Genomic DNA, 22,167 nt, shown 5'->3' with positions numbered 1-22,167 from the left:
CAGCCCACAGACAAATGGTTCAGGAGGCCAGGAGTAAGGGATCAATGTCCTTCCCACTGTAAGTGAAGATCAGGTTTGCAACCACCTGAGGAATCTGAACATCTGTAAGTCTATGGGTCTTGATGAGATGCATACTGGAGTCCTGAGGGAACTAGCTGATGCATTTGCCAGATCACTCTCAATATTTGAAATGTCATAGTGGTCAGGTGAAGTCCCTGGAGACTCGAAAAAAAGGCAAAATCGCACCCATTTTGGGAAAGGTAAAAAGGAAGACTCAGGGAACTACCAACCTGCTAGCTTCACCTCAGTGCTGGGGAAGATCATGAAGCAGAAGCTCCTGAAAGCTCTGCTAAGGCGTATGGAAGAGAGGGAGATGACATGGGATAACCAGCATTGCTTCATCAAGGGCAAGTCCTGCCTGACCAATCTAGTGGCCTTTTATGATGGCGTAACTGCATCAATAGATGCGAGAAGAGACGCTGATGTCATCTATCTGGTTTTCAGTAAGGCCTTTGACACTTCTCTCCAAATTGGAAAGATATGGATTTGATGGATGGATTGTTCAATGGACGAGGAACTGGTTGCAAGTTTGTAGCCAAGGAGTGGTGGTCAATGGTGCAATGTCAAGATGGAGATGAGTGATGAGCAATGTCCCTCAAGGGTCGATAACAGGACCAATGTTCATTAATATCTTCACCAATAACATCGACAGTGGGACTGAGTACACCCTCAGCATGTTTGCTGATGACGCCAAGTGGTATGGTGTGGTCAGTACCCCTGAGAGAAGAAATGCCATTCAGTGAGACCTAGAGAAGCTTGAGCACTGGGCCCAGTTTTCCACAGCCAAGAATTCCTGGGCTTCTATATTTTTTTAAACATACTGTAGGCACTTACGTATCTGCCAGCAAGAAATGACAACTAACTTTTATGATTCATAAGCTTTCTTCTCAGAAATCCCCAAAGCGTCTGGTGTTACTCCTCAGTATCTCAGCAATGTATAACAGTAAACTTTACACTTTCCAGAATTAAACGAAGATTAAAATACACTTCCTTCCATGCAACTGCTTTGTGCATAAATTTTAATGTGATCCAGTCTTCCGTCTCTCCATTTTACTGGGTTCTGGCAAGCTTCATGGTGAGCCTTCTCAATTTCTCATCCTCCATTACTCACCTTATACTGTACCTTTTAATCCAGGTAAAAACCAAAAATTTGGTTTAAAACCAAACCAAACCAAACCACAAAAACTTCGTTGCATTTTCAGGTAAGGAAATTTGTCAAACCCAGCTTTATTACACAATTTTTATTTTTTTTTTCCCCTAACTGATCAGCATTCTGTCCCTTCTCTTTCCTTCTCTCTCCCTTTCTCAAAGTCATCAAAAATGTTCTAAGCAGCTGTAAGGGACTGGGAAATTGAATGGCAGTGTTCAAATTATTACATTTGTTTTGTCAAAGACTTCACTTTGAGCAAAGACTAGGTATCCAATTCTAAAAGAAAGCCATCATCATATGGAATGGCAAGTTTAAGTCTTAGCAGTATATCCAGGTGAGTTTCAGCTAATTACATATCTGTACTATTTATTATAAAAGGAAAAGCTAAAAATGAATGCACAGAAATATAAGTAACTGGTTTGAGGCTTGCAAATGGGAAAAAATGTAGAACTGATATTTCAGGACAAATATGATTTTTAAATCTTAAAAATATATACTAAGATAACTTGGGCTGTGTAGATACACAAATAAGTTATAAATAACACTGAAATGATAAATTTGGAGCATAAATGACCATGCAAAAGAATCAACGGTGATATGCTACTCAGGATACAATAGTACAATGACTATGACAAGCCACAGTACTGAAAATTAAGAGGTGATTGTGGTCAGTCACAACATTTGGAATTCTTCCAAAGTAAGCCTTAGAATTTTTGAAAGAGGTACAATCATTTTTGTAAGTGCTCCTTCATTTTTTATATGCCCATTCTGTCTTATTCTGCATTTAAACATAATACACTTGCACTTTCAGTTTTAATGGATATGTAATATTTTAATGGAATTTCAGTGAACTGTACTGTGCATTTCCCCAAACAAGGAATGATTCATTAGGAGCTGAAGTAAGTCTCTTTTTTTGTTCTAGCTACTGAGAATACAGCCTAGAGGTATATTTTATTAATTCCTAATATAAATGAAGTTAGATGACTACATGAAAAATGATTATCTGTGCTGAATAAGGAAACAGGTATAATAGAGAAAATATGTTTCTGCAAACTAGGGAAGGAGATGGCAGGGTAGAAAGTTACAGAAAGATTAGATTAAAAAATGTAATAAAATTATAAACATTATTTTTGTTCAGATATCAAAGGCTGAGAGCCTCTGGATAATAAGGGAAAATAAATAGTGTTGCCTTTTTTTTCTGTTGAAACCATTTTCTATCTTAAATTTATAAGTACCTTACTGATAATCTGCAAAATGCTGTCTTCCATTCTACACTCTGATGCAGGTGTATGCAGTCCAGGTGAGGTTCTCCATGTCTTCTGGAGATGTCTGGAAAAAAAGAAAAAGCATGCAACATTAATTCCTCCTACTAACTCAGATACTTATCAAACTTCTTTATTAATATTACTTGAACTCATATATTTCTTATGTAAGGTACAAGGCCATATCATCAAATATGTTGGGATATAAAGCACTGAATTATAACAATCTGCCCTTTAAGTTTTAGACAGAATAACGTGCATGGCATAATTTGTGCTACGAATGATATAGTAACGTAGTAATGTGACTAATTACATTAACGTTCTATTATACCATTTCCTGTATAGTTGTTCTCATTTGTTAAACAAAATATTCCAGCAGTTCTTAGCTATTTTGTTTTTCTTTATAACCGAAGCCAACAAACTCCCTCAAGGCTGTTGTCCTGAGTTCTCTTTTTATTTAATATAGAATTTCGGCTTAAAAAAACATTGTTGATACAGCAGAAACCAAATACACACCAAAATCTAATTTAATAGGCTTTGATACAACATTAATCAGAGCTTTATAAATATAATGGAAAAAAAAAACCACAACAAAAAAAATTAAGGTGAATGGTCACTTCAGTAGAGTGACAGATGAAACATTTTGGGGTACATTCTATTGTTTGCTGACCACTCATTGTAGGACCTGAGTGCTGGTATCCCTATTTGGAACAAATATACTTGATTTTGGAAAAAAAAATAATGCTTTTCAGAGTGTGTATCTTCAGCTTTGTGGTAGAGCAGACTTAATGACAGAGGTGAATAAATACCAGCATATCAGCCTGCAGAGCTTTAATTACAACTCTGTCAATTTTAGACCCTCAGATCTTGTTAAAAACACCGTTATATTGGAAAAGCTTGATTGCATAAATCCTGCAGCTAGTGCTTTATATGTGAGAAAGCATTTGTTAAAGGTGACACCATTTATATTCATTTTCCCGTTCATCAACGTGTACTAGATTTTTTTCTAATAACAAAATGTGTAACATCATATCTTAAAATCCTAACAAAGGTGTGATTTGTGCCAGCAAAGAAATGAGAAAGTATGAGCTTGCATATATAATTGTCAGGAAAGTGGGTAAGAATTTCCAATAAATGCTTGCACAAGTTTAGAATTCTAATGCACAAACCACTTCTTTTCCCTCATCGTAAACATTCCAAACATTCATAATTCAATAATTTGCATTTTAAATACTGTAACTTCTTGTAAGTCACAGCTAGACTCCATTTTAGTAGCAGCTTATTTCAGATTTCTCTAAAGGAAATTTCTCATGCAGACTGTATAGAGCTGAGATGTTGCCAGGAATGTAAATAAACTGTACCTTGACTGAGCACAGGTTCCCTGATACAAACACAGATCAGTGGGATAGCAGGCATTTGCTTGTGTAAAGGATAGCACAAAGATAAGTTCACCATTTATTTCAGTAATATTTTCCTACATAATTTTACAATGTCAGTCATAACACTAAGACTAGAACTTCTACTACAACAACTGATTGCCTTCAGGGTGACTGAGCAATAATGGCAAAAAAGGAGATGGCAGAAGTTCAAATTATTGAACACCAGTTTAATCTGCTAAATTGAAGACTGAGAACATCTCCATTTTCAGTTTAGTTACACTGTAAGAAATAAGAGTAAAAAAGATAAGAGCTTTTTCTTGCCTGTGGCTTGGCCAGATCAACAGTGAGAAAACAGACACGTGGTGTGATGTTCCAGAGTGTCCTGCTCAAGGACAGGAGTTATGTACCTTGCATAGGAACGCCTGGAAATACAGCCCATTCATTTCTATGTCTAATTAGAAGCTGCCGTTCAATGTAGGCAGGATTAACCTCAGGAACGCAGCCTGGTCATACAGGTAATCTGGGCAACATAAACTCACTGAAATCACTTGGCTAACACATCGGATTATCAAAATATACTCTGTGCTACATCCTTCTGAGTTGCAAGATTTCCTCTTTCAGAGCAAATGTTTCAAAGCTTTCTGGATTTCACACCATACCCGTGAAGCTTCTGTCACCCACATGCATTTCACTTGTGAAGAAAAAGACAAGTGACGCTTTGTGAAACAACTCATTTCTACTTATCAAGCACAAATGCGTGTTTCGTATGTATGAGATAGTTTTCTTTTTGGCATTCTTGGTTTTACACTTCACAGTACTCCCAAGTATATTTTTATACCTTTTATATAGTACCAACACTGTTTCTTACAAGTCTAAAATGATTATATTTTCACAGTATATTTTAGTCACAGAAAATTAAAAAAAAAAAAATAGATTCACCAGTTATGAAAGAAAAGTAAAATATATATTATTACTAAAAGACCCTGAAGATATATATATTCAAATTTCTGTAGCTTGCCATTCACAAGCAGCTCCATAACATCCTTGGAATCAATTGCCAGAGTTTATGACAGTGGGCAAAATGAATAGAGAATGGAAACCTACTGCAAACCTGGCGCTGCCACCTTCCTTGGCCACCACTGCTACTGAGCATCTGAATGACTGGGCTGTAGGCAGTGGGCTTCATAGCTATCCATCCATCACCCACTGCTGCACTTGTGCTACTCACCTTCTCACCTTCAGGACATTCTAAAAAATGTCAGGTTTATGCAAAAGAAAAGGAAGACCTTAAAACTCCCTTCCTCAGAATGAGATTTATGTACTGTTGTCAGCAGCACCATTTAACACAGTATTGTTGCCTAACGATATGCTGCTTTAAACAGCCACAGAATTGATTGCAGCCACCAATAACTCTTTCAAACTCTTCAAATAGGTTAATTCCTGTTTAACTGCTCCCATTGTGCTCTGCTTTTGTAACATATGTTACATAAATTTGTAATCCATTAATACTGAGAAGACCCAAGGCACTTCAGCAGCTAATGTGCACTTGTTCAAGAAGAGACTGAGGTTTTAGCAATTGATGGGCAGCTAGACTCTACCACATTGTTCTCTTACTTCCCCTCCTCAGAAGGACAGGGGGAGAAATCATGCACAGAAAGTGTGACATGACTCATTGAACGTACCCATAACAATGATTTCAGCCATACCTGAGCCAATGGCCTGGAAGAGATACGTGCATAGGTGTCTAGTTGCCAGCCCACCCCTCAGTGGTCAGGCAAGAAATCATGGACAGAAGGACTACAACACAGGAGCCAGTAGTGAATTAAATAAAGCATGAATCCACTGTCAGAAGTGATGGAGAATCTTCTTACACCTGAGAAGCACGAATAATGAGAACATCTGCATCAAAAAACATTTAGAGTAATATATTGTCCGGAGCCAATGGTCTACCAGTGAAGTGGCTTAAAAGAGGCAGTCCATTCTAGCGCTCCACGAATAGGAAAGACTCTCATTGCCCACTGACTTAATTTGTACATATCTGGAATTATCCATCATATTCCAGGAAAGTAAATCTCTCTGAAGGAGCCATCTGCATGGGGCACTATGCCCGCCCTGTACTGGCTTCCCACACCTCATGCTGCAAAATGTCTGCCTCAGCTTTTCCTCTTAGCAGTCCTCCACGACAGCTTTTATTTTCTGATGCAGAGGTTCCTCAAAGAATGTCCCTGAGGGAATGGGTGCAACAAAACAAAATCTCCAAAACAGACAGATATGGAATAGCAGGGATGAAACAAGTCTTTCCAAGACAAATAAGCTTTCTTAAGCTTTATTTCAGGTAATCTGAGGTTCATGAATAAATAACATAAACAACTGGAAGTTGGTCCATGTGCACACAGAGTAATAGACTATCATTTGCTGAGAAGGTGACACTGCACGCAGGCGTAGATTTACCTTAGGAGCTAAAAGCATGTGAAATCCTTCTCCTGTGCCTCAAACCACTCATCCCTACCACCAACAGCTAATTAATCCCAGTTAATTGGCTTTTTTTAGATTTGTTTCAAAGTATAAAAACAAATAAAGAATACCAGCTAGAATATGATATAATAACGATATGACATAACAATAATTTGAGTTAACAGCTGTAAATCCCAAAAGTCACAGAGAGTACTGAGATCAGCATCACTGTTAGCCTGGTTCTCAGCTGTGCCTTCAGCCCGATCTGAAGGCTGGGGAGCAACGATCATCTCAACTGTGAACCATTCCCAGAAATCCTCATCTCTAATGAGATTCATATACCGCAGTTTTCAGGCACACAAAGATCTCAGTTTGCAACTCGTATGGCCAGGAGAACAGGCCACACCAGGTTGCTGCCTATCTTTCATCCCATTAAGTCAATTTTATTCATTTCGACACATATTCTTTGTGATGGGATAGATGTACTGTTTTTACTGGCAAAGTTGAATGTATGAACTAATTATTTTGGATCTTCATTATCCTACTGAGATAAAAATTATTTAGAATAAAGGCTGAACTTAATAAATCAGCTGGCAATGCTAATCTAGTGTGAGTTTTGCGCATTACTCAGGAAATGTAAGTGCTATGAAAAGATCTAGTGAAATTAGAAATGATGTCTGATAATAATAATGGAAGAAGGGTCTTGTTCTCTAATTATGAGACATGAATTTGGGAAATCTGACTTCCAAGGCACCATGACTTTGCAGTTCATTACATTCTCAATGACTCATATTATAAATATGTCCTTTCAAGAGCTCTTTGTTTTCTTGACCTATGTTATGAGGAAATCGTTCACCATTTCAAGATACGTTTTCACAGAGTAATGCCTTAATTTGAGCAGAAATATTGTATACAAATTCTACCAGATAATAAGAATCCAAATGGAGATCACAGCAGCACAGAATAATAATCCAGAGTTGGAGAGAGAATCCTCTCAAAGTAGGAAAGAGACCTGACAGAGAACAAGTTAAAGGAGGATTTGCATTGATCACAATAGGGTTAAACCTTTCAGTTCCTCTAAGGCACTAACATCAGAGGTTTGGTATTATTCTGTGGGATCGTCATAAACATGCACCTAAAAATTTCACTGACAGTGACTTCCAAGGGTGGAAGTATTTGCATTTATAAACTGGACAGTTCTTCTTACCACCAGTGCTACGTACAGGACATGTACAAGTCACTCCACAATATACCTCATAAAAGAACTAAATCTTAAGAGAGCTTCAGTATGTTTGGAACACATTCAGGTTACGTGCTTGATTTTTATGTTTCCTGAGACTTTGAAAATCCCACTCCATCTGATTTCCATACTCATAACGCTCAGAGTTGAGTCAGCCCCATTCTCTGTTTAAAATCTGCTGCAAATCACAGATTTCTATAGGTACTTTGAATTGTCTGTGTAGAATAAAGAATTATTTTTGTGCATACTGAACAGATGATGCCCAGAGAAGCTGTGGATACGCCATCCCTGGAGGTGCTCAAGACCAGGATGGACGGGATGCAGGGCAGCCTGATTGAGTGGGTGGTAACCCTGCCCACAGCAGGGGGCTGGAACTAGATCTGGAACTAGATCGTCTTCCAACCCAAGCCATTCTGTGATTCAACAGTTCTATCATTTTCTGATTCTACGGTTCTTAAAAAGCCAAAGTAGAAAGTACAACTGGAATGTATGGTATAAATGAACTAAGCAGTCCTAAGCAGTGCTATTTCTCGGAGGATTGCATCAGAGAGTGAGAACAGCGTAGGGCTTTTTCTCTTTATCATAACTTCATTCAAATCCATATTTTGTAGACATTTCTTTGTACAATATGTTAGTATTACATCTGTCTCACAGCATAATGCTGCTGAATATTTCTTTACATGTTATTTTTTCATTTGTGGCCAAATACTTAGTCTTGTAATTACTACTTTGCAGTGCTGTCATATACAATTTAATACAGAATCTCTCCTTGGGACCTCCAGACGTTGTTTCCCACCTCAACCATTCTGTGCAATTCCCATGGAGCTGAATTTTCATGATACAATTTTTGAGGCTCCTCTCCCAGAGACAATAAATTAGAATCTGTACTCAGACTGATGTTTCATGTCATTGCTTTCCTGTCCATGTAGAAGCCAACCTCCAGAATACCAGACATATGCTACCCTTTGGCAATGAGTTCACATTGGCACCAGAGCAAAATAAAAATGTGCAATGATATATGTCTGATCAGTAATGCTGATCAAGTATATTACTCTTCCTGTTTCCAAATGATAAATTTCATTTACCTCCATTAAATAAATTTTACTATCCATGAAAGCAAAACACACACACATACATAGTGAGCTGCGATCAATTTTGTCTGTAGATGGTATAATAAGATCTTAAATCTAATTTAGTAAATGTAAAATAGATTTTGAATGTATATACATTTCATCCCAATATCCACAATACTGAATATTCAAGAAGTTTTAATAAGTACCTTCATTTAAAAATTCGGATAAGCAGTTATAGATTTTGTTTGTAATGCAGAGTTCTTTCTGTTCTGTGGAGTACTATGCTGTGTGAAGCCAATTTGTTTTTTATGTTTGCTTGGTAAGAAATTTTGCACGACGTGTTTTAGAGAAAGTGTATCTATTCATAACCACTATTCCACATATATTTAGTTTATTTCCTTATGTATACAGTCTCTTTAAGTGGGCGGAAAACATATGGATTGTCACTAAGATGCCTCCAGTTTTGATACATTCTGTCTGTTTGCACTGGATAACATGTTCATATCAGGTCTCATAAATAACCAACACTTCTACAGATATGAGCACTGATTTGTTTTTAATGTAGACTTTTGGAGGAACTGACCATTTAAGATTTCCTAGAGCACTCCAAACAGCATTTAAAAGCATTCTGTATAACGCAGTTATATGTAATAACATTGCTCTCTTTGCACGCCCTTATATATTTATAAACAGATCATCTACAAAGGATCGTTTTACTAAAAACGCCAGAAAAAACATCTCCTTATTGACTAAGAGCAGTAAGGTGGGCATTAGGTATGAAGGCAATGTGTGTGTCCACCTATGTATGTAGGTATATATGTACATGGATACACACATACACATGCCTGTAGGACAATAGGTATCTCCATGTATTCTACATATTCCTGTTTGGCACAGTGAAATTCGAGAACTGGAAAGAAACAGTGTGAATGGGATCTGCGGATGCACCACAGCATTCTTAGCACTATTCTCAGATTTTTAGAACCTATTCAAGGAAGGTTCCAGAAACGTGTGGAATTTGTGCACCCAGTACACTCACTGACAGTCAGTGGGAATTAGATGATTAATTCAATTAAGTTCTAGAGAAAATCCCTCTGCAAGGGTCTGTTCTTCGTTGATCAGTAGAGAAATTCCAAAAATTTAAAAATTATAGGACTGAGCTCTCCATATCATTTGGTCAAGTGACAGAAGTTTCTATATAATTATTTAGCTAATGGGAAACAACTGTGATGGAGACCTGTGTGTTTATTAAGTTCCAAAGACACAACTGAATTTAACAGAACTACACCAGCTGAAACCCAGTTAGGACTTGAAATCTTAGTAAGTATAATAACATACATTTGCAATCTAAATTACAGAGTTAATGAGCAAGTACAGGTCACTCCGAAATAATGCCTCCTATTTATTACCATAGATAGTACAGCAGGTACAAAAAGAACAATAACACTATTTGATAGAGGAAAATCTCCTCTACAAAACACTATTTTTCAACGTAGTCACCACCATTAGCTATGCATTTTTGCCAGCAATGAACAAGAGCCTGCATGGTGCACTCGTAAAAATCTGCACCAGTGGACATGACCCACTGTCACCACTGCTGAAATGCAGCACCCACCACCCCACTGTGCTCACATTTACTGGTTGGTGTCCATAAACATTCAACAAACGCCAATGGATACTAGCTTTTCTGTATGCAGGAATTCAATTCCACATCTTTGCTTCAGATGCCCTTCCGTGTCAGATGCCATTGTGTCAGACAGCCCCTCTGCTGCCATCTGTCACATGGCAACAACATGTAACAGAATGTAGGTGGGAAGGTTCAATCTCTACTGCCATCCCACCAACATCTGCCTTGGACATCATGGGCCAACATAACAAAATAGGAGGCATTACTTTCGGAGCATGCTATGCAGTTTGGTTTTGATTATAAATTAATAATTAGCACACCATAATTGCAGGATAATTATGGTTTTGCCCATGATATGTAATTAAAAATTATAAATCTTAATACTTTGTAGTTATAATTTAAAGTACTCATTTTCACAAAATGTATGCCAACGCATTGCTTTTAAGGCAATTACTGAAAATATAATGAAACTGAAAATACTTCTCATTTAAAATTAGAAAAACAACGCACCTAATAAGTCTACCTTTTTGCTCTATTAGGGGATGCCACAATGAGTTCTCTTAGGTTAACAGACAGACAAAGTAGGAGCATAAGCAGCCCAGAAATTCTGAGTGGCCAGTCCTCTTATATTGGAGTTGAAGACACAAGACAGGAGCTCAGGAGCTTTCCTTGAGATTTAATTCTAGATTTTGTTTTCTTCATGCACACGTGCATAGACAGAAGAATTATTCCTGTTACCTAGCTCTCCCATTTAAGCAGAAATGCAATCATCATGGTACCTGTTTTATGCACACACGCTAACACAATTTTCTCTGTATTATTTAGATGGACTCAGTGCTTAAACCTGAGAGAGTTTTCAGCCATACCAATTAACCTAACCATGCAGCATTGTTCTACTTTAGTTGTCCTTGAATATTCCCTTGCTGTTTTCTTTGCTGTTCATTTGAATTTGAGTCTCTTTCTAGAAATTGTTTGTAAACTAATGGCTGTCTCAATCTGCCCTTACTTTCCCAGCTGCATGAAAAGGACCTGCGTTACTAGCAGGTAAGTTCACTAAGAGCCAGTGAAGTGATCTTGAGACAAAGCAGTCAAACAGCATTAGGAAGAGAGTTGTCAGCAGTTTGACAGAGAAGATTGCTCTCCTCTGTCCAGCACTGGTAAGACACATCTGGACTGCTGTGTCCAGTTCTGGACTCCCTAGCACGGGAGCCTATGGACCAAGTTGAATAAAAAGGGAGGCCATAATACTGTGAGGGACTTGGAGCATCTGACATACAGGGACGTGCGGAGGGAGCTGGGGCTGTTCAGTATGGAGAAGAGAAGGCTCAGGGGTTTCTTCTCTCTATATAAAAATCCCTGATGGGACAGTGTAAAAAAGGCAAATAGACTCTTCTTAGAGGTATCCAAGTGGAAATACAATAAATTCTATTTAAACGTAAGAAAGAAATGTTTTACTACAAGGTTTTTATCAAGCACTAGAACAAGTTGCCTTGAGAGGCTATGGCATCTCTGTGCATGGAGATATTCACAACCCAGCTGGACCAGACTACTTTGCTGATCCTGCTTTGAACAGGGAGGTTGGATTAAAGAAACTGCAGGGCTCCCTGCCAACCTCAGTCATTCTCCAGTATGAAGGTTCCAAGAGTTCTGATCTCTGTAAGTACAGCCAGTCATTTCAGCAAGCAGGCAAGTTTGTGTCCACTACAGAAGACTAAACCGTAAAGTGCAGTGGAAAGAAGTTTTGTGAACAAATAATACAATTATCTAAGGTAGGATAAAGAAGAATGAATGATCATTTGCACCTTATTCAGATTCTGTAGCTCTTGAAGTGATAAAGTGATTTCCCACTGGAAATCTGGTGTGTAAGACATTTCTGCACCTGAAAGCCTTTGCAATAGCCTTTTCGCTGGAACCAACATCATTTTTGTGCACATTTCTGTGATTAATGAATTGACAATCTACACAAAAATGTATTTATGCTGTGTTTCCTCTGACCTAACTTGATTCATCTAACTTGAGGTTTCCTGCATCCATTCCACCTGATGAATCTCTTGCAATGGAACAAACATCTCTGTTGGTATATAGAGAGTACAACCAGTTCCCTTGGACTCAGTAGACTAACTTTCATATTGTTACACAGAGGCGAGGGAAATCCCAAAGCTAAGAAATCACTCACATATATACCTTTGCAAAACAAACAAAGGTATGATAATCTAGCCTATAACGTTTTCTGTTTACAGTTCTTGTCCAACAGAGAAGATGGCTTGACATCTTAAAGTTATCTTATGTATATTCTGATTTTTTAAATTATTTTTACTTGTCTTTTTTAACTGCAGTGTATGGGTAAGCATGTTTTTCCAAACTGCAAAGTACAGCAATGTGTTTAAAAGTAGAAGCTCCTCTGAGGTTTAATTCAGGCTTTTCCAAGTAGTGTGATTTCAATCTAAACTCCAAAGCACTGCCATTTCACTTTGTGTTCTCAAGGCAGCAAAAAGGCAAAATAAAAAGTCATTACTTCAAGTTTGACAAGCCTCCTCTATTATTGCTGAGATATAAAATTCCTCCCTGATAACCATATTCTGAGCATATTTAGCAATGACATTCCACCCTTTATCTATGAGTGAGCACATGGCTCTGAATGGAAGTAGCTTGGAGGCTCCCATTCATGACAGTACTGCAAGCAGGATAATATTTGCAGTATTTAGGCAAAGACAGAGCAGGTCTCATTGCTTTTGATTCTTCAGAAACAAGTTACCGAATCCAAACTAAAGAAGCTAAAAATGAATTTCTGAGTCCAAATGCTATAACACTCAGAAGATACTGCTCCTTTTTCCTGCTGCAAAATGAAAGTGCTGCATGTTGAGGAGCAGCATATGGGGACTGATAAAGGAACAACACCAAGATTATTCTTAAGTGATGAGGAAAGGCAAATCTAGCATAAAAACTGAGTGATGCTAATGAAACCACTAAAAGGTAATCACCACTTAGGGAGCTTTTATTAAGGAATGAGGGGAGGAATAGCTTGTGGAATTGCTAGATCAGCTGTAATATGGGAACCACAAATGCATCATCCACCAAAAAGCCTTTGAATCCTGTATTATGGAAGTAATTCTACAGTTATTCCGCATGAGAAAATTATCAAGTAAATACATAGAAAAATTGACTGATTCGTTAAAACAGGTTTTCTGGAAGAAGATTTGGACAGGTCCAAATAGGAAAACAAACATTTAATTTTATTTTGAGGTACACCGTTTGGCAAACTAATCAATGCAATCTTTCAAGAACGGTGCAGTAGTTTGACCAGCTCGAATCGAATGATCCTCTCTAACAGTAACTGAGACATAGAACCATCTTCCTTGAAAATATTGAGTGTAGTAGTATTAATTTTTTTCCCATAAACCTATAAACATTATTAAAATACGGAAAGATCATATGTCTTATTTCATATTTTAAGGAAAAACATTGAAGAAAAATGATGCAGTTTCCATTACGTAGCTCTAACATTATATCACTTTGTTTCTTAATGTATTATGTCGAAGTAACTCCTGAATTTTGCATCTATATATCATGCAATTCATTACAACTAGTAGAAAGAATGCTATTTTAAAATAAAAGTAACTAATAATGCATTTTCTTAACATGTTCTCTCTACCATAAAAAAAAGATCAGAATTTTGAAATATATGTATTTTTTTCTAAAGTTCTGGTAATAATAAATAATATAACACGGAAAATCTTTAAGTTATGCAGGCATACAACACATACAGGTAGAAACATCCTAGTTTGATTTTGCACAGTAAATTTTTGCTTAATATCTTTCTAGAATCAATTATCATTTTTAGGTGACTATTTTAAGAATAAATTTTCTTAAGCAGAAATGTTTTTTGTTACTCTTTTGCAAGTCTGGGTTCTTAAACATTGTATTTTTCCTCATGTATGCTATTTTTGCTCTCCAAATATACATTCACTGACACAGTTCACAACTTTTTACAATCAGTAGCATAAATTACGGTATGACCTATGAAAAGGACCCAAAGACAGTAGAAATGGCCATATATAACTCTGAAAGGAGTGCTGTGGCTCATCATATAGATGCTATTTGTCACATTACTGCACAGAAATCAATTATTGGAAAAGGTGAACATACCATGAGTATTGCTGAACTCCGGCCATTCCTGATAGCAGGAACTTAAGCAATTAATATCAAACTAAAGCAGTTCTCTAATGGCTCAGATTTTCTGTAGGTTCTGGCCTTATTCTTCATACATCTTGCTTGTGGAAATATGCTGAAGTTCCAGCTTCCCTCTGCTCAGTCATCTTGTACTCCCTTACACAGAACAATAGGGAAGAAGTAAAGAATCCAAGCAAGACATTGAGGACTGGGACTGTAGGACTGGATTTTTGCTTGCTGGCCTTTAAAGAAGGCAGCATTAGAGACTAAAAGAATGAGGTTTTCTGTCCCAGAAAGGTAGTATTATGTTACCTATAGAAAAAGGTTTATCCTGTTTTGATTAAAAGAATCTGAATATATCTTAACAAGTTAGCAAAAAGAGGAAGGTTTTGTTTGCTATAATGACAGTCAAAGAGTAAAATAACAGAATGATGCTCCTGTGATCAGCAGTTTAACATCTCATGGCTGTGAATTCCTTGACATGCAAGTAAGTGCATCTTTTCAAGGAGACATGCAGAAAACTCTTGATTTTCTGTTACTAGGCAAAAAATAGTACTTTATAAAACTCTTCATCTTAGATGTATATTTCTTTATGGCATTATTCTTTAATTATCTCAGATGTAAACATTAGGGAAAAGACTAATTAATTAGAAAATCTTTTGCACTAGACACCTGTAGTCTAGAAAAATTAATATTTGTTCTTTGGAGGGTATGGGATCTGATGAAAGGAGGCAATTTGAATTAGCTGCACATAGTTCACGTTAGTGGATAATTAACTTTCCTCTTATTTTGTCCTAGATTTCATTAGACAACAGTTGTAGAACAAACATTTCTGTTAGAGAAAAGATTTCAGGGTTAGATTATGACTTCTCAAAAGCAAGAAACAAAATAAGCAACAGCAAGCATAATCACAAAAGAAATTCAGAAAGATGAAGCTAACTGAGAAGTCAAAGCATTATTTAGTGGTTCTTTGAATGATTTCTGTGGTAATTTAATTGGTTGTGACTCTCACCTCTGGAAATATTCCAAGATCTATGGGAGTTCCAAATGGCAGAGGTGATCTTTCATTTGTTTTAATTTGATAGCTACAAAAATGAAATAGCAGGCATAATACTCTTAAAATATAGGTCAGCACACAGTATGTTTTCTTTAGGTGCTTACACCTTTAATTTTACATTGGTTAGAAGTTCATGTAACAATTTATAAGTTCCAGACTGCATGCAAAGATTTCTTTTTTTTACATTTATTATGTGTGTAAAAAAAAATTTGGCTAATAAAAATAATATTGTATTACATATAAAATACACTCCAAAAGTAATGTCTCCTGATTATTTCCATGGAAAGTACAACAGGTAGAAAGAGCATGATAACGCTATATGATAGAGCCAATTCTCAGCTACAAACCACTATTTTTCAAGAAGTCACACCATTAGTTCTGCATTTTTTGCCAGCGACAAACAAGAGCCTGTGCACTGCACTCATAAAAACCGGCATGTCCATCCAGAGCATAGCTTGCCTTTCACATCACTGTCACCATCACTGAAATGCACCACTCACCACCTCACTGTGCTCACATCTACTGGTTGGTCTCCGTAAACATTCGGCAAACATTGATGAATGTCAATGGATGCTAGTTTTTCTGTATGTAGGAATTCAATTCAACCTCGTTGCTTCATATGCACTTCCATCTCAGACGCCATTGTGTCAGCCTGTCCCTCTGCTGCCATCTGTCACATGGCAACAAAATGTAATGGGACATTGGTGGGAAGGTTCAACCTCTACTGCCATCACCAACATCTGCCTCTGATGTTGTGGGCCAACATGATAAAATAGGAGGCGTTACTTTCAGAGTAGCTCTTGCATATGTAATATGTAATTGAGTATATTAAATTCATATGTGTATATATGCAAACATTAAAATGCATAATTGCATATACACTGTATGTAATAAACATATTTAATTATTTTCATTAACACATGTACAGAGAGAGAACTGTGGGTTGAACTGTCGGAGAGAAATGGGGTTCCCAGGACACACCTCATGGGAAAACTGTGACTACCATGAAAACGTGTGTTCTACTCAAGCATTAGGAGTGCTGGGGAGTGATAGCTGGGACGCAAAAATATTGAAAATTCAGATTTAATTCCAAGGCATCTGGATGATGATGACCCTACCAACAAGATCTGCCCTCATTTGTTTTCTATCCTCACAAACAATCTTAATGCATAAATTAGACAGATGAAATTCACACGGTGCAAATTTAACTAATCATCTACTGTGGAGATAAGTTAAAAGGATGAAGAAGCAGTCACATTGCTCCTTATGCAACAAGGAGATGGAGCACAAACTGGCAAAGCACATCAAAAGGATCAATCACTGTATAAAACTAAGCACTGTTAATCTTTTTTAGGATAAATGCAAAAGATTTGTTTCACTTCTGGAGCCTGGAGCAAGCAATGAACATCACTAAGGTATACTTAAGTTAAGCACATTCTCAAAGCTTTACTGGCTTAAGGTCTCTAGACCATTTTCGTGAGTGTCTTGGACCTCTGTATCATCAAGTTGTTTTCATAGATTATGTTTTGACGCACTACTCACACAACTAAACATGATCACTCAAGTTTTTCAGTGCTTGCTAACTTCAGTGCGGTATTTACTAAATTCAATTTCATATCTGGAATTCTGCTCCTTGACAGTTTGAAAGCAACTTTGCATAAGTCTCGGACATACAATAACTCAGAAAGCTTTAAGAGAGAACTGAAAATCGCACAATTCATTATACCTCACACTAGAAAAGGAGACTTCTCTCTAAAAATTAGAAAGACTACTTATCTGAAAAAAGAAAAGCACACAGATTTATTTTTTAAGGAAGATTACTTTCATGAATCTGAACAATGGGGAAAGTTCTGCAGCTTCTCTCAGGTTTATTCAGATAATTTTAAAAGAATTACAATGCATTGAATAATTATGCAGACATTGGAACAGCTAGTGTAGCCTTCTATGCCTACACAACACCTGTCTCAGGCACTGAAATAACCATACTGAAGCAGAACTCCAACTCAAACTATTTACATTATGTCCTTCTTTATCTAATCAAAGTCAAATAAAAACATAATTTCAATTTAAATGCCCTGCACTTTACTGTGCTTTCACTAAAAATGTGGGTGCCTTAGATGTTAATTAAATAAGTCACTTTCCAGCCTTTAGCAATGATACTTCAGGCTTCTCAGAACCCTATATAATAAACAAACAAACAAATAAATTTAGCTTTCTTGAAAATAAAGATTTTTTAAAAATACTATTATCTTTACTATTATATTTCTTTCAAAGGCATTAGGTACTTACATCTTACTGAACATCATAAGAGTGGTGAGGCATTGGAACAGGTTGCTCAGGGAAGTGGTGGTCACAGTCCCTAGCGGTGTTTAAGGACAGGGCAGATGTAGTACTGAAGGACATCGTTTAGTGGGCAGTATTGGTTGTATTAGACAGTCTTAGAGGCCTTTTCCAACCTTAATGATTCTATGATAATGAAATCCGTTCTTCACCTTCACTATTTCATGCTTCTTTAAGCCTAACTCAGCCCTCATTCCAATGACTTTAAGATTTTCATTGATTTCAGTGAGCTTCTACTCAACCATCACAGGCTTGAGAGACTGTCACATCTCATATTGCAGCGCCGTAACTCTCATTAACAGCACTCTCACAACTTACAGGAGCTGTTGATGATTCTGCCCATAGCTGCTGCTATCCAGCTGGACAGGCTCTAATGCTGATGTTTGGTAGGTGTAGCAGGAAGCCAGACTTGTAACTCTCAAAACTATAAGCAATTCATTGGTTATGTAAAACTGACTGAAAATAGCTACAGTTTTCTTAGTCTATTAACTGAATGTACAGTCATTCAAGAAACACAGACTAATTAGTGAGTATCTTGACTCTACGGAGCACCTTGTGCTCTCAGACATGCCAGACCTCTGCTACGCAGGCTTCTGAAATTGCAATCCAGTTGCTATGACTACAGCAAGCTCCCGTAGGATGGCTGTATTTAGCTGGCACATCCTGACCACCCAGAATACTAATGAAATGGAAGAGTGCAGTGTGAACTGCATGTTAAATTACTGTGGTTCTCAATTAAAAATAAATAAATATTTAGAACCTGTTTGCTCTGCAGATACCTTTTATCCTCCTCTGGTTCTGGATTTCAGTTTTAATGTATTTTTTTAAAAGCTACATCATATAAATTCTGTCAGCAGAAACAAATAACTATTGTTTTAAAACACAATTAAACAAATTGAGATACTAGGGATTTCACACTGGTTTTATTCTATTGCATTAAACAGAACAAACAAATGCAACAGTTTTTTTTTTCTTTTTTTCCTTTGGCTTTATCCAGCAAAATCTGCAAAGGGTAGTCTCTATTGTCCACCTGTTTACCACAGAACTTTACCAACAGAATAACACCAACCAGTTCAGCTGATGGTGATGGTGACAGAAAAGATGTTTTGGGAAAGGACCTGCTTTGGTGCACTTAGGTTGCTCTGGAATAGCTTGAAACCTCTAATGTAGGTCCACTTAGTTGATGATATTCTTGCAAGGAGATTTTGAGTCATTAAAGATTAATGTTATTTTTTTAAGAAGTACTGAAAATAAACCTTGTCGAGAAACTACTACTATCACCATCTCCATTTGTGTTGAGTGTTTGATGTCTTCTACTCTATAGGAATTCATACAGAAAATTCTGGTTTGGATTTTTAGTAATTCAGTAATTTCACTAGTTACATGCAAGCATCACTGATCCATTCCTGCACAACCTACACGAAAAAGGGAATTATATTAAGTCCCCTATTGGAACACCAGATTTTTTTTTAACGTTCTATACCAGAGATTTTTAAAAAAAGGATATAATTATCTTAAATCAAACTGACAGAATCAGTATGCTTGTGGGTGATGTAAGTGGCTATAAACTGGTGCAGAGATGTATGTCAGGACATACAAAAATAAAAAGATATCTGAAAGGAGCATATCTTGTAGTCTGGCACTAAGTGGTCATTACTATTTACCTGCTATTGAGCTTGGGGTCAGGGAATGTATAACTGGATTTGATCTTACTTTTCCTCTTTTGCCAGAATCATCAGTGGTCTTTGCAATACAGTTTGCATAATAATGTTGCTGAAATTTTGATAGCCGCTTAACATTTAGCTGACACAAAAAATGTTTTCCAGAAAGGGCACAAATTGAGGTACCGTCAGTGCATACACTGCCTCAGCAGGACTAATGCACAACTAACTGAATTCTGTTCCATTTTTATGAGATGACACGTTAAATAATTTTCATATTAGGTTTGCAAGAATGCCCATTTCTGCTAAGGGACACTCAAAGTTCATGTCACAGAACAAACTTCATCACATGGATCAAAAGAAGTGATGGGATCACAGAGTTGCAATGGCTTTCTGATAACAAAGGCCTGTGGTCCTGGAGATGTGCACGTATGTACACTGCAGTACTGCAGATAAACATTGACATCTATATTGTATATCTACATAAATATATACAAGCAAAAGTCTGATTACAAGTCAGGAAAAAAACTATTAACCATTAGAATATTCAAGCACTGTAACAGGAGTCCAAAGAGATGGTAAACACTTCATGCTTGGAGAGGCTCAAAATGCCGATGAAGGCCCTAAGAAACCTGATCTAGTCTGAACTAATGTGAGCAAAGGCTGGACCACAGAACTCCAGATGCCTTTTCCAATTTAAATTATTCCACTGTGGTATCGTACGGAGGCATCTAATTGAGGTTGCCTTCTCAAGTGAAAAGATTCAGCCCATACCTAAAGACAGTATAATTGCAAATGTATCAGGTACCAGCACCAGGGAGATTTCACTCCTGTGGAATTAACTACTGGGATCACTGAGCAAGAAGAAATAATCTATAGCAAGATCCTGTATTTCAATCTGTAAGAGGATGCACACACACCCATAAGCACATAGTATATTTTGTTTTCTGTACCTCCTACACTTCTCCACAAAGCAAAAACAGGTCAAAAGGCCTGTTTTCATTCCAGCATTTCACATTACATCCTTACATAATAAAATTTCCTCTTTATAGATCCCATCAGAAATCTTACAGTGCCTAATAAATTGTAAGCATTTGAAAGATTTACATAAACGATATGACATTTTTAACTTCTTCACTATTTCACTGTCATTTAGAGTAAATTGCTGTCGGTGATTTATAGAGCAAAAACATTCACAGTAGCTATGTTGTGTTGAGCGGTTTTTACTATTTTATTTCCTTATAAATAATAATGATTATTTATTTTTTGTATCTGTCTCATTTAAGCACTGCAGTGCAGAAAAGCACTGTGGCATCTTTCCAATACAATCTTTGTCAAAAAGGAAATCAAAATTCTTTGGATAGTGTTCTCTGCAACAGGACAGACTCTGCATGCATTAGAAGTATATACCATGTTTTCAAGGAACAGGGAAACTGGTATATAGCATTATCAAACCTTTTGGGCAAATAAATTAATCTATTTCAAATAAATAAAATAAGACCAGGAAAACTAGCAGCAGACTTGGTACAGGTAACATGAAACAGCAACAGCTTTAAAATGAAATTTAGGAGATTGTTTTACTGCTATTGAGGCTACTTTTTCCTGCATACAACAGGTGATTTTACCTTCCCATAGTGTTCAGAAAGGTCAAACCTCCAGGGCCTAATTCTCTTTTGCACAAACACCATATTCTACAACTAAAACACAAAGGTCTTCTTTGTTTTTTTTTTAAGTGAGTACATACAGTACTTAGGCGGGCAAAGAGGTGTAAAGTAACTTTGGTATAAATAAGAAGCAGGGCCCTTAGTGTGCATGTTCCACAGGTTGTCATTTGGTGAGAGACCGTTTCCTATCAGTTGAACAGTTTTAGCTGGTGCGCAGTTTCAGTATAAGCTCCCTACTGAGTCATTCTGCTCCAGAACTGGGAAATCCATTTGCATATTTAGAGTTAGGGAGAAAAACAAAACAAAACAAAACAAACAAAACAAACCCAAACAAAAAAAGGTGAAAAAACTTAGAAGTTCACAGATTATTCAAATAATAAAAGTCTGGTAATGTGACTTACTCGTATCATTCACAAAACCCACCCCACAGACCTTGAGAGTCTGCTCCTCCAGTGCAGAATTAATGTAAATCTGTTAACTAATGAAATACCTGATGCTGTGAATACATTCAAGACATTTCTGTTCGAACTCATAGCGCAAGACAATCTGTAACATGGAACCATCAGGGTGTTGAATATATCCAGTGTTCTCATTGTTCTGATAGACAGGTGCAGACTTGCAGAAGATACAAGTCCTGTTCATTTCCTTTTTTGCTGCCGTCTTTACTTCTCCCAAAGAAAGCACTGCTGAAATATCAGTGAGTGACACTGAATAGAAGCAGTTTCCTTCTCAAAGATGTCATGTACTCTCTCATAAAATAAGAATGATTTGAGTTTTACAATCCTTTTTCTATTCCAGTAACACCATCCTAAAGTGCCTGCCATTCCATCAGCTCAAACGCTTTACACTTGTTACAAGAAAGCAAAAGAAGTTTAGCAAAGATAAAGAAGCTATAAAGTGATTCAGGGTAGAGAAATAATTATTATAGTTTTGTTTACAATGTACTATAAACACAAAATGTCTGCAAACAAGATGAGAAATTACAGCATAGGTGACAGAGATAGATCAGTAGATCAACCATCTTTAGCTT

General features: G+C 36.9%; 1 long non-coding RNA gene across 1 annotated transcript in view; it reads right to left on the bottom strand.

The window, feature by feature from the left end:
• Positions 1-2,541, bottom strand: part of LOC110405408 — an 89,083-nt gene extending 86,542 nt beyond the window's left edge. The window contains exon 1 of the long non-coding RNA XR_002442863.1: positions 2,446-2,541. This is a non-coding gene — a long non-coding RNA (uncharacterized LOC110405408). The remainder of the gene's footprint in view (positions 1-2,445) is intronic.

The sequence above is a fragment of the Numida meleagris genome, chromosome 12 (assembly GCF_002078875.1).
Source record: "Numida meleagris isolate 19003 breed g44 Domestic line chromosome 12, NumMel1.0, whole genome shotgun sequence".
NCBI classification, from domain to species: Eukaryota; Metazoa; Chordata; class Aves; order Galliformes; family Numididae; genus Numida; species Numida meleagris.
Note: the sequence above shows the minus strand (reverse complement) of the source record. Positions and strands in the feature narration are given on the sequence as shown.